Source organism: Pipistrellus kuhlii, unplaced genomic scaffold, assembly GCF_014108245.1.
Source record: "Pipistrellus kuhlii isolate mPipKuh1 unplaced genomic scaffold, mPipKuh1.p scaffold_m20_p_28, whole genome shotgun sequence".
In the NCBI taxonomy this organism is placed as follows: domain Eukaryota; kingdom Metazoa; phylum Chordata; class Mammalia; order Chiroptera; family Vespertilionidae; genus Pipistrellus; species Pipistrellus kuhlii.
The window spans coordinates 4,897,868-4,911,764 of record NW_023425527.1 but is presented as its reverse complement, the minus strand read 5'-3'; the positions used below and the strand labels follow the sequence as shown (position 1 = coordinate 4,911,764).

Sequence of the window (13,897 nt, the reverse complement as noted above, 5' to 3'; positions counted from 1 at the left end):
ATGAGGTCTGCTTAACAAGTGACTGTTTGTTCTAATGCTTCAGAAAGATCCTACTAGACCCCAGATCTCTTCATGTGAAAGGTGATTTTCTCTGTTAGTTCTTAATGAGGGAGGCCTGTGCTGGTCCCATGGTAGATTGTATGAGGAATATTATTAAAGTGTCTTTTAAGCCCTTTTGGTCTCTGCAAAAGGGGCTGGGAAGCACATTGTTTTGTAGCTGTGTTCTGTTAAATCAGGAGTCTCATTGGTTGTGAGGTACAGAGAAAGTAAATCATTCCTGGCTTTGCTAAATGATGTAGAATATCACTGCAGGATGATTGCTGGAATTATTGCCCAGGATGAGCAATAATTATGCACCCCTTCATTATGCACCCCTCTCCACCATACCTCCCTCCACCACCACCCCCCTCTCTCTTTCTCCTTTTTCCCTTTCAGGAGAAGGCTAATGGATTGCAGCTAATAAGAAAATGCTCTTCTAAGGCATTCTTGATTGTATGTATTCTTAGCAAAGACTTATAATTTTATATACCATCACAATTGAAGCCTAATGACCCTGCTGCCTTAAAGTAGGAGGTGAAGGCAGATAAGGGGGAGGATCAGATTTTGCCTAGGTAAGTCTAATGAAGTGTGGGACCAAACAAACATAAATTGCAGTATGCATTTTATTTCTTTTTCTTATTTTCTGTTAAGTGGAGATCAGTCAGGCACAGAATATAAATTCAGTAGCTAAACAACTTTTTGAACTGAAGTTCTTTTCCCAACTTATCTCCCTTTTTTTATGCCGACTGGTGTCTATTTATATTCACGGTTCCCTTTATCACATTATCACAATTCATGTTCCCAATGTCATCGAGATGAATGATATTGAACAACTGTAGCAAAGGTTAGACAGTGTCCGCAGGATGGATGCACGTGGTCGCAGGTGTTCTCAGTACATGGCCCATATCCTCTTGTACCCCCTTATTTCCGGGCACAGCGGCCTAACTTCCAGCAGCCAACATCTTTGTCAAAAGGCTATGCTGCCAGAACCCACTTTACCCCATGCACAGAGGACTGGAAATGCAGCCTCCCCCTCCCACCCCCGCAAGCCACCCAATGACTAACAGGTGTCGGGGGATAAATACTCCAACACTGTCACCATTGGCCGAGGTCATTCTGAGGTGTGTCTTCTGCCATTTCCTAGGCCTGCCCTGCAGGAGTGAGCCGCAGCTGCCCACAGTGGGAACTGATGGGCCGTCCTGGCTGCCTCCCCTTGCCTGAGCCCCTCTCCACCCCAGGCTAGTGTTCCTGCACCTCCCAAGTCAGTTCTGTGTGCCCATAAGCCTTTGCTCAGGGTGTGCTCTGGGAGGAGCCAACCTCAGGGTAGTGGCCCTGAGGGAGCAAGTCGAGTGGGACAGGGGCCTGCCACTGCGATCGGTAAAAATGTTTTACAGTCCAAAGCAAATGTGGCAACGCATTAAGTCTGGACAATGCATTAAGGCATGTGGGTTTTTGTTATTTTATTCTTTATACCTTTTGTATGATTGAGATATTGTGACATTACAAACACTGTTTAAGACAAGGAACCCTTAGAAATGATAATGCTGATCATAGTGATGGAGCCGCTGAGTGGGGGTGAAGGAGAACCACTTTCATGTTAACCATGTTGAGTTTTAAGCATTGAGAAACTTTACAGGTATACATTTCATAGGTAGTCGAAGGTCTCATGTTGTAGGGAGGGGAAGAGTTCAGCACTTACGATAAAAATTTAAAAGCAGATGTGTGTACATCTGGAGGCTGAAATTATGAGTTTGGAGGGAGGAAGGGTCAGATTATTCAAGAACATCCATCCATTACACGGTGGGAAAGAGAGAATCACTAACAGGAATGGAATAAAAAGGAAATCTCTTCTCTATTGTCCTCCATTTTCTCAACTCTCTTTTTTTTAAATATATTTTTATTGATTTCAGAGGGGAAAGGAGAGGGAGCAGGAGAGATAGGAACATCAGTGATAAGAGAGAATCATCGATTGGCTGCCTCTTGCATACCCCACTCTGGGGATTGAGCTTGCAACCCGGGCATGTGCCCTGAATGGGAATTGAACTGTGACTTCCTGGTCCATTGGTCGACGCTCAACCACTGGGCCACGCTGGCCTGGCTCAGTTCTCTTTTCGTGTGCTAAACAAGCTCTCATGTTTCTTCGGTTCCATCTGGTTATGGATTATTCTAGGAAAGGAAAGAACTATGAGAATACCATGTTTCAGAAGCAAATTGGAGAGTGTTCAGAAATGAGATTAATCGATAAAAGCATAGAGCTCAGTGTGCCACACACTCCTCTCCTCCCATGCTTTGCTTTTCATTTCTCCGTCTGCATGGGCTCCTGGGAACAGATTGTGACCATAAACTGTCATAAGTAACACTCCGCTGTGTTTCCAGTAAGGTTACAGGTTGAATAAGGGGGAGGAGCCAGAGGGAGATCCAGGACACACCGCCACCCAGGCTTCAGAGCAGCTCTGAGGGACCGTGTTACCCTGCGGCCCTCAGCGGCCTGAACCCTTAGACAGTCGAAGTTTCGGCCATCTCTCCATCTCTCCCTCTCCCTGTGCGTGTCCTTTCACTGTCAGTTACTTTTCTTTGCAGCCGGGGCCAGCACTAGACTCAAGTCTAAGCCAGCCAGCCCCGTACACCATTAGAGTTTCACCCTACACTAACATATTGAACACAGTGTCTCAGATCAGGCCTCACCATAGCAACCAATTCTGCATGAGCCAAATTGGTATTCTAGTTCCTTGTCAAGTACTTGCAATTCTATGCATAGCCTTTCCTGACTTTTCCTAGTATACCACAGATAGCATGGGTAATGATCACAGTTCCCTTTGAATACAATTGATGGCTTCCCTCTGCACTTTTTGACTATTGTCCTTAGTCCCAAGCCCCCTATGGACCTGGGTCACAAATCCTGCTGAGTACTAGGGCGGGTCATTAGGCTTTCCTGGTGGGGAAAGGATCAGTGGGAGAGAAGAGCTTCAAATAGGCCAAGTTCACCAGACATCCTTGAGTCCTTGGATTCTGCCCACCTGCCCCCAGTCCAATCGCCAGAAGCCCTGTCTTTCTCAAGCAGGACTTAAAATGTGCTGTATGTGTAATAACTTAAAGTACATGTATGTGTGTGCAACAATCATTATTGTGGCCGTTCCTGCATCCAGCTGATGCCTGTATTTCTTATAAAATCCCCTGATTGTTAAAAGCCATGCAAGCCAAACAAAATGCGTCTGGGGCTGCACTCAGCCCACAGGCCACCATTTGCTAATCCTATGTTAAATGGTCTCTGTCATTTGTTATTCTGAATGAGCAGTAACCATACTCCTTGGTCTCCATGCCAAACGTTAAAAATTATAAAAATCGATGATGTGTTTTATTCTAGACCTTGTGTAGGAGACACAGACACGAACCATTTTTCGCTTTTCAAAAACTAACAGGGTGTCGGCTTTAGATGAATGATTTCTACTTCAGTGAGGCCGCGAAGGAATGGAGGGACTCTTTGGTAGAGGTGTCTTTCCTGCCTGGAGAACTTTCCACCCCCTCGGGGTCCACTGCTGCTTCTGTCCCTACAATTTATAAGTGTTTGGGGTGGGGTTTCTTTGCCATATTTGTTTTCTCTCTTTTATGATACTTGGACACTAAATTGCCCCCATGTGCATTCTCCTAAGAATAGGCATTCTCCTTCATTGCCACGGTACTCTTTTCATATCTAAAAAATTAATATTTCCATAATATTTAACATCCAACACAGCTCAGATTTCCTCAATTGTTCTTTTGTACACCTCTTTTTAAAAAACAAAATTCAGCCCTGAACAGTGTTGCACTAAGTGGTTAGAGCATCGGCCCATGGACCAAAGGGTTACAGGTTCCATTCCCGGTCCAGGGCATGTGCCTGGGTTGCAGGTTCAATTCCTGGTCCCTGTGATCATCCATAATGACAATCCGTCCTCAGGTAGCTAGAGAGGAAAAGCTGCCTGCTGGTTCTTATAAATTTCTACAACCATTCTCTCGCCTCTGGACAGGTGACAACTATGTTCCTCTCTCTGTAGTTGTGCGTTTCCTAGAATGTCATATAATTGTCCTCCTGCAGCATATGGCCTTTGCAGACTGGCTCCTGTCACTTAGCAACAGGTATTTGAGGTTCCTCCGAGTCTTTTCGTGCCTTGATGCTCGTTTTCTATTTCATCACTGAATAATACTCCGTTGTGTGGATATACCATAGTCTGCCCATCTGCCTATTGAAGGACATCTTGGTTGCTCCCCGTGTCTGGCAATTCTGAGTAAAGCAGCTGTAAGCATTCACATGTAGGTTTTTGTATGGACACATGTTTTCAAATCATTGAGGTTCGTAGCCATGAGCAAAATTGCTAGATTGTGAGCTAACACTAAGTTTGGCTTTATAAGGACTGCCAAATCGCCTGCCAAAGAGACCGTGCCCTTTTGTACTCTACCAGCAACTAATGAGAGTTCCTGTTGTTCCACATCCTCATCATGACCGGTATCCTCAGTTTTTTCTAAAAATTTAGCTGTTCTGACAGGTGTATGGTGGTGGCACGTACTTTTCTATGACCCTCACCTGTATGACTCAGCACCCACTGGGGTCTCAGTTCGTCTTCACCTACAAGCATATCTCTCCACGCTCTGTCAGTGCCCGGCTTTTGTGCTCAGGAGATAAAGGCTGATCTTTCTGTAAAACTAAACAAAATATCACTGAAAAGAAAACCGGGCACCGTTTCCCCCTCTCCCATTAGCAAAAGTATTCTATCGGTCTGTCATTGAACCATGACTCCAGTCACTCTTCACAGGAAAGATAAAATAGGAAGTCATGCTAAGTTTTGGAGGGTATTTTGAGTCAGCATTGTTCTCGCAAACGGCCAAGTCACATAATTGTCAACCACCACCTGAGAATGAAGCATCCAGGTTATAGGTGGCCCCTTTATTAGCCACAGAGAGACTTCTGTGGGCACATACTGCCTGGTGATGGGTACAGTTTCTGCCGGCTGGCATCCGTGTCATTGTCCTTAGGATCCTCCCGCCTTGAGTCACTCGCTACACTGTATTCGTGAGCTGTAATATCAAATTAAAGCACTAACTCCAAATCATTTGTCCAGAAACGTTAAAATGTTTTACCTCCAGGGGTTAGTGGGGTAAGAATTGGAAGGATTTGCTGAGCTGGGAGAGAGACTGTGGTTGCTGCGGCTTGATATAGAGAACAAAGGTGGGCAGGAATCCATGCAACCAGTAATAGTGTATCCGAAACTGGGGTCGCCACCCCTTTGACTGTGGGAATCACCCTAGAGATCACGGCAGGCGGGTGAGGAAGATCACACCCCGTGGCCGGCGCACACTGCTTGAATCCTCGCGTTTCTGCCAGGGGAGCTGGTTGCCAAGATGGAGTTTAATTTGCGTAAACATGAAATCTGTTCACCGGTTTCGAGTGAAATGGCATAAACTGAAACATTTAACCTGACCTCCGCCGGAACCCGCCTTACCCTATTGTTGGAGAGCCCGGCCCGATGGGTTGGCTCTGTCCATGAATGCTATTTGATACAGTCCCTTCCTTATCAGTATGGACTCAATGGCTAAGGAAGCCGCCAATTAATTACACAAATACATCCTTTGGTTCTGTGGAGAATAGGAAGCAAGCTGGGGAGAGCACAGAGACGCTTATCTGAGCCGATGTGACAGCATAGTAGCAGTGAATGGATTGTGATTATGCCGGGCTTCAGGCTTTATTATTCTATCGGACGTGACTTGCTAGAAAGATAGTGTTTTGTTTGGAAGATGGATTGTCCTTGTAATGTGTCCAGGGGTGAACCCTGCTGAAATCCCAGGGCCACCAGCTCTGCTCCCCCTCACCGTTTCTAAGGCACAGTCGCAGGAGAAGGTGTTTCCATGGTAATCTCGGGGGCAGCAGTCAGCTGATGGCTGGCCCTGCCTGCCTGAGCTGGTGTGCGCCAGCCCTCTCCCCTCTCTCCTCCCTCAAGCCTTTAAACTCTGTTTATTAGTCCTCTTTAATGGAAAGGAGAAAACCCCTTAATGTCAGACGCTGAGTGGCACTCAGGGTTATTTATTTATTTGCTGAGGTGGTAAATTTTCCTTCCTAATTGATCCTCAGCAGGTCCCAGAAGCTGTATTATTTTGAACACCTTGTGCAAACGTTTTATGTTTGCCCTTTGTAACAAAGAGAGCCTCTTACCAACGTTAGCTCTTCGGAAGCCCCTGTTCGGGGCGGGGGGGGGGGGGGGGGGGGGGGGGGGGCGTCTCTATGAAGAATTTTTAAAGATGCAGATGTTAAGGTTTTAGTTTAATTTTTTAAGAATCTCTGCTTGCTCTGATGGCTTTGGCAATGAAACAGTCTTTGCACTCTCCTAATTTTTTATTTAGCATTCGATTTCATTATTGGATTTGAGTGATTCATGTGGGTTTAAGAAAAGTGACTTCTAGCCATGGTGTGTGTGTCTGTCTGTCTGTCTCTCTCTCTCTCTCTCTCTCTCTCTCTCTCTCTCTCTCTCTCTCTCTCTCTTTTTGGTAAGAGAGGAAGAAGTGAGAATCCCAGAGCTAAGCTACCAATTGTTTTCCTGACATGTGTTTAGAAGTAAATGCCTTTTGTCATACCAGTTAGAGACTACAGCTTATGTTAAACAGTACTAAGCAAACTGATTTATAATGTCGGAAGTCAGTGCTTCCCGGCAGGAGGGAGAGTCCATTTTCATCTGTACTGTACTTGGAAATTTAATTATAAATGTAAAATCAGTGTCTGAAAGGAACAAGTGTTAGAGCCAATTTATGACCCCGTTAAGAAGCCATCTTGTTAAAGAAACACAAAGCTTTGTAAAAGCTGAGGTATAAGAAAATTAGTTTGACAGAGGTATTTATCCAGAGGTCAGATTCCTAGAAACAGCCTTTTAAAACAAAGCCTTTTAAATCGAGGCATGGACATAAAAAGATCTCTGCGGCCCTGGCCAGTTTTGTGCAGTAAATAGAGCGTCGGCCTGCAGACTGAAGGGTCCCAGGTTCAATTCCGGGCAAGGGCAAGGACCTCAGTTATAGGCTCAACTTCCGGCTGTGGTTGGTGTGTTGCGGGGAGGCGACCCATCCATGTGTCTCTACCTCATCGATATTTCTCTGTCTCTCCCTTCCTAAAAATCAATGGAAAAAATATCCTCAGAAGAGAATAAACACACACACACCCCTAGAAAAAAGAGGGGGGAAAAAGAGCTCTGGGTGTCCAGAAATAGATGTCGCTAAACCAAGACAGGGCCTCTTTTATGCAGTAAACACTTTTGAGCATCTCTGGCGCTCTAGGCGATTGCCGCAGTTGCGATAGAATAGCGCATGCATCCCACAGTCTCTGCCCACAGGCCTCATAGCACAGCCTGTGGCAGCCACGTGGGTGCACGTTACAGGCACCTTTTTCTCAAGAGGAAACTGTCCCTCAGAAAGCTACAGCATCCGCCCCAGGCTCAAAGCTCACAGGGAATGGAGCCCTGGGAACCACAGCCCTGGCGGTGACTTCCTACCGCTGCCTTCCTTCCAAGACAAGTAGCACATACGAGTCAAATCCTATCTTAAGAGGAGGAGGGGGGAAATAACAAGAGTAATATTCATCGCATGCCCAGTACCAGGCTTTAGGCGGCTTAAATAGACAATCGCTCCATCTTTCTAAGAATCCTGTGCAGGAAGTTAAATATCCTCTTATCAGTGAAGAAACCGGTTCTCAGAGATGTTGACCACTGGGGCCAGACTCCAGGGCAGGCTTTTTGCACACCAGAGCCCAAGGGAGCCTTCTAGCTGAGTTGCCTACAAAACACTCTTTTTCTCTCTCCCGTTCCCCTTTGTTTACTTACATAAGTCTTTCTGAGCATAATCATTTCTAAAATATTTCATCTTAACCTTTTGAGAACAGGTGGCCCGTGGGCCCTGGGGATCCTTAGGAAACTGCCTCATCAAGACTAGCTTCTGTCCTGGCAGTTCAAGGGCTCCCCAGCCTGGTCCCCTAGGATTCAGAGAAAGAAAAAGCAAGCCTGTGCTTCCTTTCTGTCAGAGAAAAAGAAAAAGCAGCCCCTCTGAAGACAGCTGCCACATTGTACTTCCATTTGCACAGCTGTTTCTTAAATGCAGCCCTTCGACTTCAAGAAGGAACATGTAAGAAAAGGCACCACCGTCTCAGGTGGGCCAGGAAAAATGTGCTGCTTCCCCTGCTAACTGGATTCTTTGGAGATTTGAATTTGATATGATGTAGTTCCCGCTTTTAAAACCCAAGTCAAAAATGTTAGTAGCTTCTAACTCATGGGTCCTCAAACCGTGGCTGCACATTGAACTAGCCTGGGGTGTTTTGTCTTGTTTTTATTCTGATTCCCAGGCCACACCCAGGCCGATCAAATCAAATTTCTGCAGGTAGGCCTAAGCATCAGCATGTTTTATAGCTCCCCAGGAAGAGTGTCAGGGGCTCATGTGTTCGTGCAAACACTTGTGCATTTTTCTACGCTTGGGCATCTGTAGCTTTTTTTCAGATTTTTAAAGGAATGTGTGAATTACTGTTCTGAGCAATACAGATTTTTATATATATATGTTTTTATTGATTTTTTTAGAGAGAGGGGAAGGGAGAGGGATAATGATAGAGAAACATCCATGGATCGGCTGCCTCCTGCATGCCCCCTACTGGAGATCAAGCCGGGAAACCGGGCATGTGCTCTGACTGGGAATCGAACTGGGGACCTCCTGGTTCATGTCATGGGTCAACACTCAACCACGGAGTCACAGCGACTGGGCCAGACCAACAGATTTTAGGTGGCATGGTGAGGTTTATTTCTTCGGAAGCTAATTCTGACAACATTACAAAGTATGGACAGAAGTTGGAAGAGGCTGGTGAAATAAATACCATTTCAGGGGCTCTCAGCATCGTCTCAATGGAAACAATGGTACTGGAGATAAAAGAGTCAAGCCATATTGCATGACTCTTAAAGTTAACTTTTAAAAAAGATTTCCTGTGTCAGGCACTAGTCTCATGTTCTACATGCATTTATGTAGATAATGTTTTCATCTTCCTTAGGAGTTAGGTAATATTATTAACCCCATTTATGGTGAGGAATCTGATGCACAGAGCACAGATCAGGTTTTCCCAAGGGCATCCAGTGGCAGTGCCCAGATTTGAGCCCAGGCAGGGTGGCCCAGAGCCTGTGCCCTGTGCTGCCTCCCAGTTGAGGATGGGTGAGTGGGGGATGGAAGAGAACTCTTTGGGTTTGGGATGAGGTAGAACTGGTGGCCCTTCATGGAAACAGGGCCCTGAGACAGCGAGCGTTGTGGGAAAGGAGGTGAGTTTCATTTGGCCAGGCCAGAAGGGTGGTACCATGGGCGCCCCAGGGAGCCCCTGTCTGTCACCCCATCTGGAGGCCCAGTGAAAGGTCTGAGCCTGACATTCACATTTGAGAGTCATCAGTATTTTATTTATTTTTTTAAATATATTTTTATTGATTTCATAGAGCAGTGTTTCCCAAACTTTTGACATATGTGTACCCCTTCTATAATTTTCGTAATGCTGAGTACCCCTTGTACTCATGAGAATGTAGAATTAGGCGCAGTACAATAATAATAAGCACGGTGCAGTGCATATCCCCACCAAACTCCGGTGCAACGCATATTCCCACCAAACTCTTCCCGTACCCCTGGGGGTACACGTACCACACTTTGGGAAACACTGTCATAGAGGAAGGGAGAGGGAGAGAGAAAAATGGAAACACCAATGATGAGAGAGAATCACCGATCGGCTGCCTCCTGGAGGCCCCCACTGGGGATCAAGGCTGCAATCCTGGCAAGTGCCCCTGACTGGAACCAAACCTGGGAGCTTTCAGTCCGCGGGCCGACTCTCAACCACCGAGACAAACCAGCCAAGGTAAGGGTCATCAGTATTTTAAAGTACCCGCCTTGTGTCGTCCACTCCTGTGGAGTGTGCCTCCTGGCTCCTCAGTTGTACTGGGAGCTCCCTAAGGAGAAAGCTGCATTCCCTGACCCATGGGCATTTGGCATCAGGAAGAGAGAGTGGGAACTTCGGTTCCCGACAAGACGGGATGGATGCATTTCTCCTCTTTCTTCTCCCTAAAGATCGCTAAAAACAACGGACGTTACAGTATAAAACTAACTGATTGTGTTATATAGGGAGACTGACAGGTGGAGAGGAGGTGGACTAGCTAGGGGCCCAGAGCACAACCAAGAAGCAGTATGCCCGGGAGCTCCCTGGGTTTCCTTAGCCTCCTCTGTACCCTGCATGGGAGCAGGCAAAGCCCTGACACAGAAACACCAATAGACACAGACAAGAAAGGCTCTCGCTTGCCAAAGGACCAGGAAATGGGCAGTCTCACAGAACAGAAACCTTTTTGTCAGTCAATCCTCTTCTCCAGAAAAACACAGGCGGTGGAAATTTTCAGCCCCCAACTGCAGTCAGCGAGGGTCTCTTGGAGAGCCTAGACCACATGTGTCAAACACAAGGCCCGCGGGCCAAATCCGTCCCGCCAGGCCTTGCAATGTGGCCCGCACCGCGCTGTCATCACTGCACTCCGCTGCGTTTCCATCACAATGACAGTTTATGACTGTTCAGTAAACCATTCGGCCCTCGATTTAGGCTGGATTTTAGATTTTGGCCCCTTCTCTGATTGAGTTCGACACCCCTAGCCTAGACCTTTACCCTCACCCGGAAATAAAGAGGCCCTCGGAGTGGTGTCAAAAGGCCCAAAGAGGAGCCTGGACTTCCCGCCCCCACCCCAGGGAAGGCTGAGGGAGGAGCCTAGGTGTCCACCCCCTCTTGGTGGTCCCAAGGTGCCTCCCACCAGCAGTAAAGTTGCCCCCTTCCCCTACTGATCCCAGTGTATTAGGAACCTGCAAAAAAATGGACAGTTTTCACCAGATCCAGAGTCTGAAAACACAATACCCTCATGACCGGGTTACAACGGAAGATCGCTCACACGCCCATTAGTGTGCACACATTCAGCTTGTTGACAAGCATAGGGTGAGGAAGGGAAACCTAAAAATTGAGTATTCTTTTTGCATCGAGAGGACCATTCATTTGTATGGTTTGGGGGAAAAAAAAAAAATTGAATTGAAAGACCAATTAGGAAAGCAACTTAATTAGTTTGGTATTTTAAGAGCAAGAGAGAAAATAAATTTAAATTGGATAATATAAAAACGCAGTTCAATTAGTAAAACAATTAGCTTTGTACAGTAGTAATAATCTAACTGTTAGGACCCAGTTATTTGGTAGTTTAATCTAAATCCGTGGTTGGGTGCGATTAGAATCACTTGGGTAGCTTTTACAAAGGACAGATGCCCAGCTGGATCCCAAGCCAAATAAATCAGAGCGCGCCTCCCCCCCCCCCCCCCCCCCCCGGTGATTCTGTGACGCAGCCATTGGCTAAATCAACCGTAGGTGATAAATAGAACCTAAGTGGGGGGTATCGCGTGTGTTCTGAACCGTCCAGATAGAGATGGCGAGGCTCAGGCACTAAATTTTGCTTGCGCCTTCTAGAGGAGCACCCCGTTGGGCCATTTGTCTTGCTTCGTGTGTCCTTGAGATGAATCTGGTGTCCTGTCCCCCAGGCCCACAGCAGTAAACTCGAAGGTGTAATTAAAAGGGAGTCAGCTTCTTACAGGCAGACATATTGATAGCTGCAATATATGAAAACATAAAATACGGAGCGACTCAGAGGAGACTTAGCTCAATTCCACTGGATGGCTTGGTATTAAAAATCGTTGAGGTGATTTCTTGAGCTATTTCCTCAGAGCCGTATTTCTGGAATTAAAGTTCAACTTTGCGTGAAATCCCTGAACTCCAGGTTGCAAGAAGACAAACCCATGAAATCAAACTGCCAGGTGTTTTTGGAGAGAGACCTCCAGGAGGCCTGCCTGTCTGGGATGATTTTTATTTTATTTTATTTTTTTCCCCAAAAAAAGAAGACAATTCACCATTGGGCTGATACTCATGAACCAGTAGGGTCTAACCACCTTTCTCGTAAGGAATTTGACAAATTTAATCTAAAATTGAAGAAAACAAACTTGCATGCCACAAATCAGGTACTTGCAACAAAGGGCAAAAAAAATTTTTTCAACGGAAAGACCCATTAGGAAAGCAACTTAATTAGGTTGGTATTTTAAGAGAGAGAGAGAAGGATATTTAAAATGGATTAATATGAAATGCAATTCAATTAGTAAAACAATTAGCTTTGTAAGATGTTAACTTGACTGTTAGGACCCAGCATTTGAATGAACGAGGAGGCCAGGGCAGGCCCTGCGTCCTCTCCAAAGGAGTTTATATGTGGTTTTGTGAAGTGCGTCGTTCGTCTGTGGTGAGAACGTTATCTAGGTTGTAAATGTCCTGCTTGGTGGTGCCCTTAATCCCTGTCAGGATGTAGAATAGGGGTGTCGAACTCAATCAGAGAAGGGGCCAAAATCTAAAATCCAGCCTAAATCGCGGGCCGAATGGTTTACTGAACAGTCATAAACTGTCATTGTGATGGAAACGCAGCGGAGTGCAGTGATGACAGCGCGGTGCGGGCCACATTGCAAGGCCTGGCGGGACGGATTTGGCCCTCGGGCCTTGTGTTTGACACATGTGATGTAGAATATTCAAAAGAAGTGGAAGTTCAGTGTGGAAATGTTATTTATTCGGTGCAGTTAGGATGGCTTAGCTTTGGAAACTTGTTAAAGAGCTTTACCAGGTTGCTTTCATGCCACTGTTAAAATCGAGAGTTGAAAGCCCTTGTCGATCAAAGTTGTAAACTTAGCCCTTTAGTCATTTGATTACAATTACTTTCATTGACCTGAATAATATCGATCAATAGTACTAGTCTCCTAACAAGGTGATTGTGTATAAAGTCAATATCCTAGCTTTCGGACAATTTTTTGGTGACTGCTCATGGCCCATATTTTGTGTAATAGGTTTTATTTCACTGTTGGTCTGTCATGTGGTTTTTGCCTTGGATTTTACTTTATTATTCCCATCCCAACTCTCTTTCTGGTATATCTTTGTCATTTTCATTTTTTTATCTACTATGTCTTTTTGTTTTAGGTGCATCCATAACAGAGTATAGTTAAATTTTGCTTTTGACCTAACCTGTGAACCTTCTTTATCCAATAAAGCAATTGTATGCCATTTGCATTTCTTATAGAAACTGATTCTTTTTTTCTTACATTTAATAATGTTATGCAAATGCTTTTAAATTATTCCATACTATTTCCTTTCTTTTTTCGAGTTGCAATGTTGATGAAGTTTTTGTAAATATGCTTTTATTGATTTTAGAGAGAGAGGAAAGGAGAGGAAGAGAAACATCAATGAGAGAGAAACATTAATTGGCTGCCTCCTGCATGCCCCCTAATGGGGACAGAGTCTGCAACCCAAGCATGTGCCCTGAATGGGAGTTGAACTGGTGATCTCTTGATGCATGGTCCACACTCAACCACTGAACCACACAGGCCAGGCAGTCAAGTTTCATTTATTTCCTTTTTACTAAAAATAAAGTTATACATTCTTTTCAATTTGATAATGGTTACTATTAAATGTTTAAACTGATCTCTCTTAATCAATACCAAGAATAAATCATATTTTCTCACATCCTCCTATGAATAATGACAGAATCAATGTTTTCTTCCTCTCTGCTTCCTATACCTTCCTACATTTTCAGACAGAATGAGCACCTTTTTAAAGAAGTGTTTAAACCTGAGTGTTATTTTCCTGTGCAGATAACTTATTTTCTATGCCTAGATACTTGAGGATTTCTTTCCCTTTGTTCTTAGAGCAGCTGGAAACTTTCTCTGGGCTAATTCTCCATGTGATTATCTGTTAATTTACTAGTGGTTGGGCTGGCACTTGTGACACCTATCTAAA

General features: G+C 45.2%; 1 protein-coding gene across 1 annotated transcript in view; it reads left to right on the top strand.

Moving 5' to 3' along the window:
* The window catches only part of MYO1D (myosin ID), a 255,527-nt gene that overhangs the window by 167,966 nt on the left and 73,664 nt on the right, over positions 1-13,897 (top strand). The gene's annotated exons all lie outside the window — the stretch shown is intronic.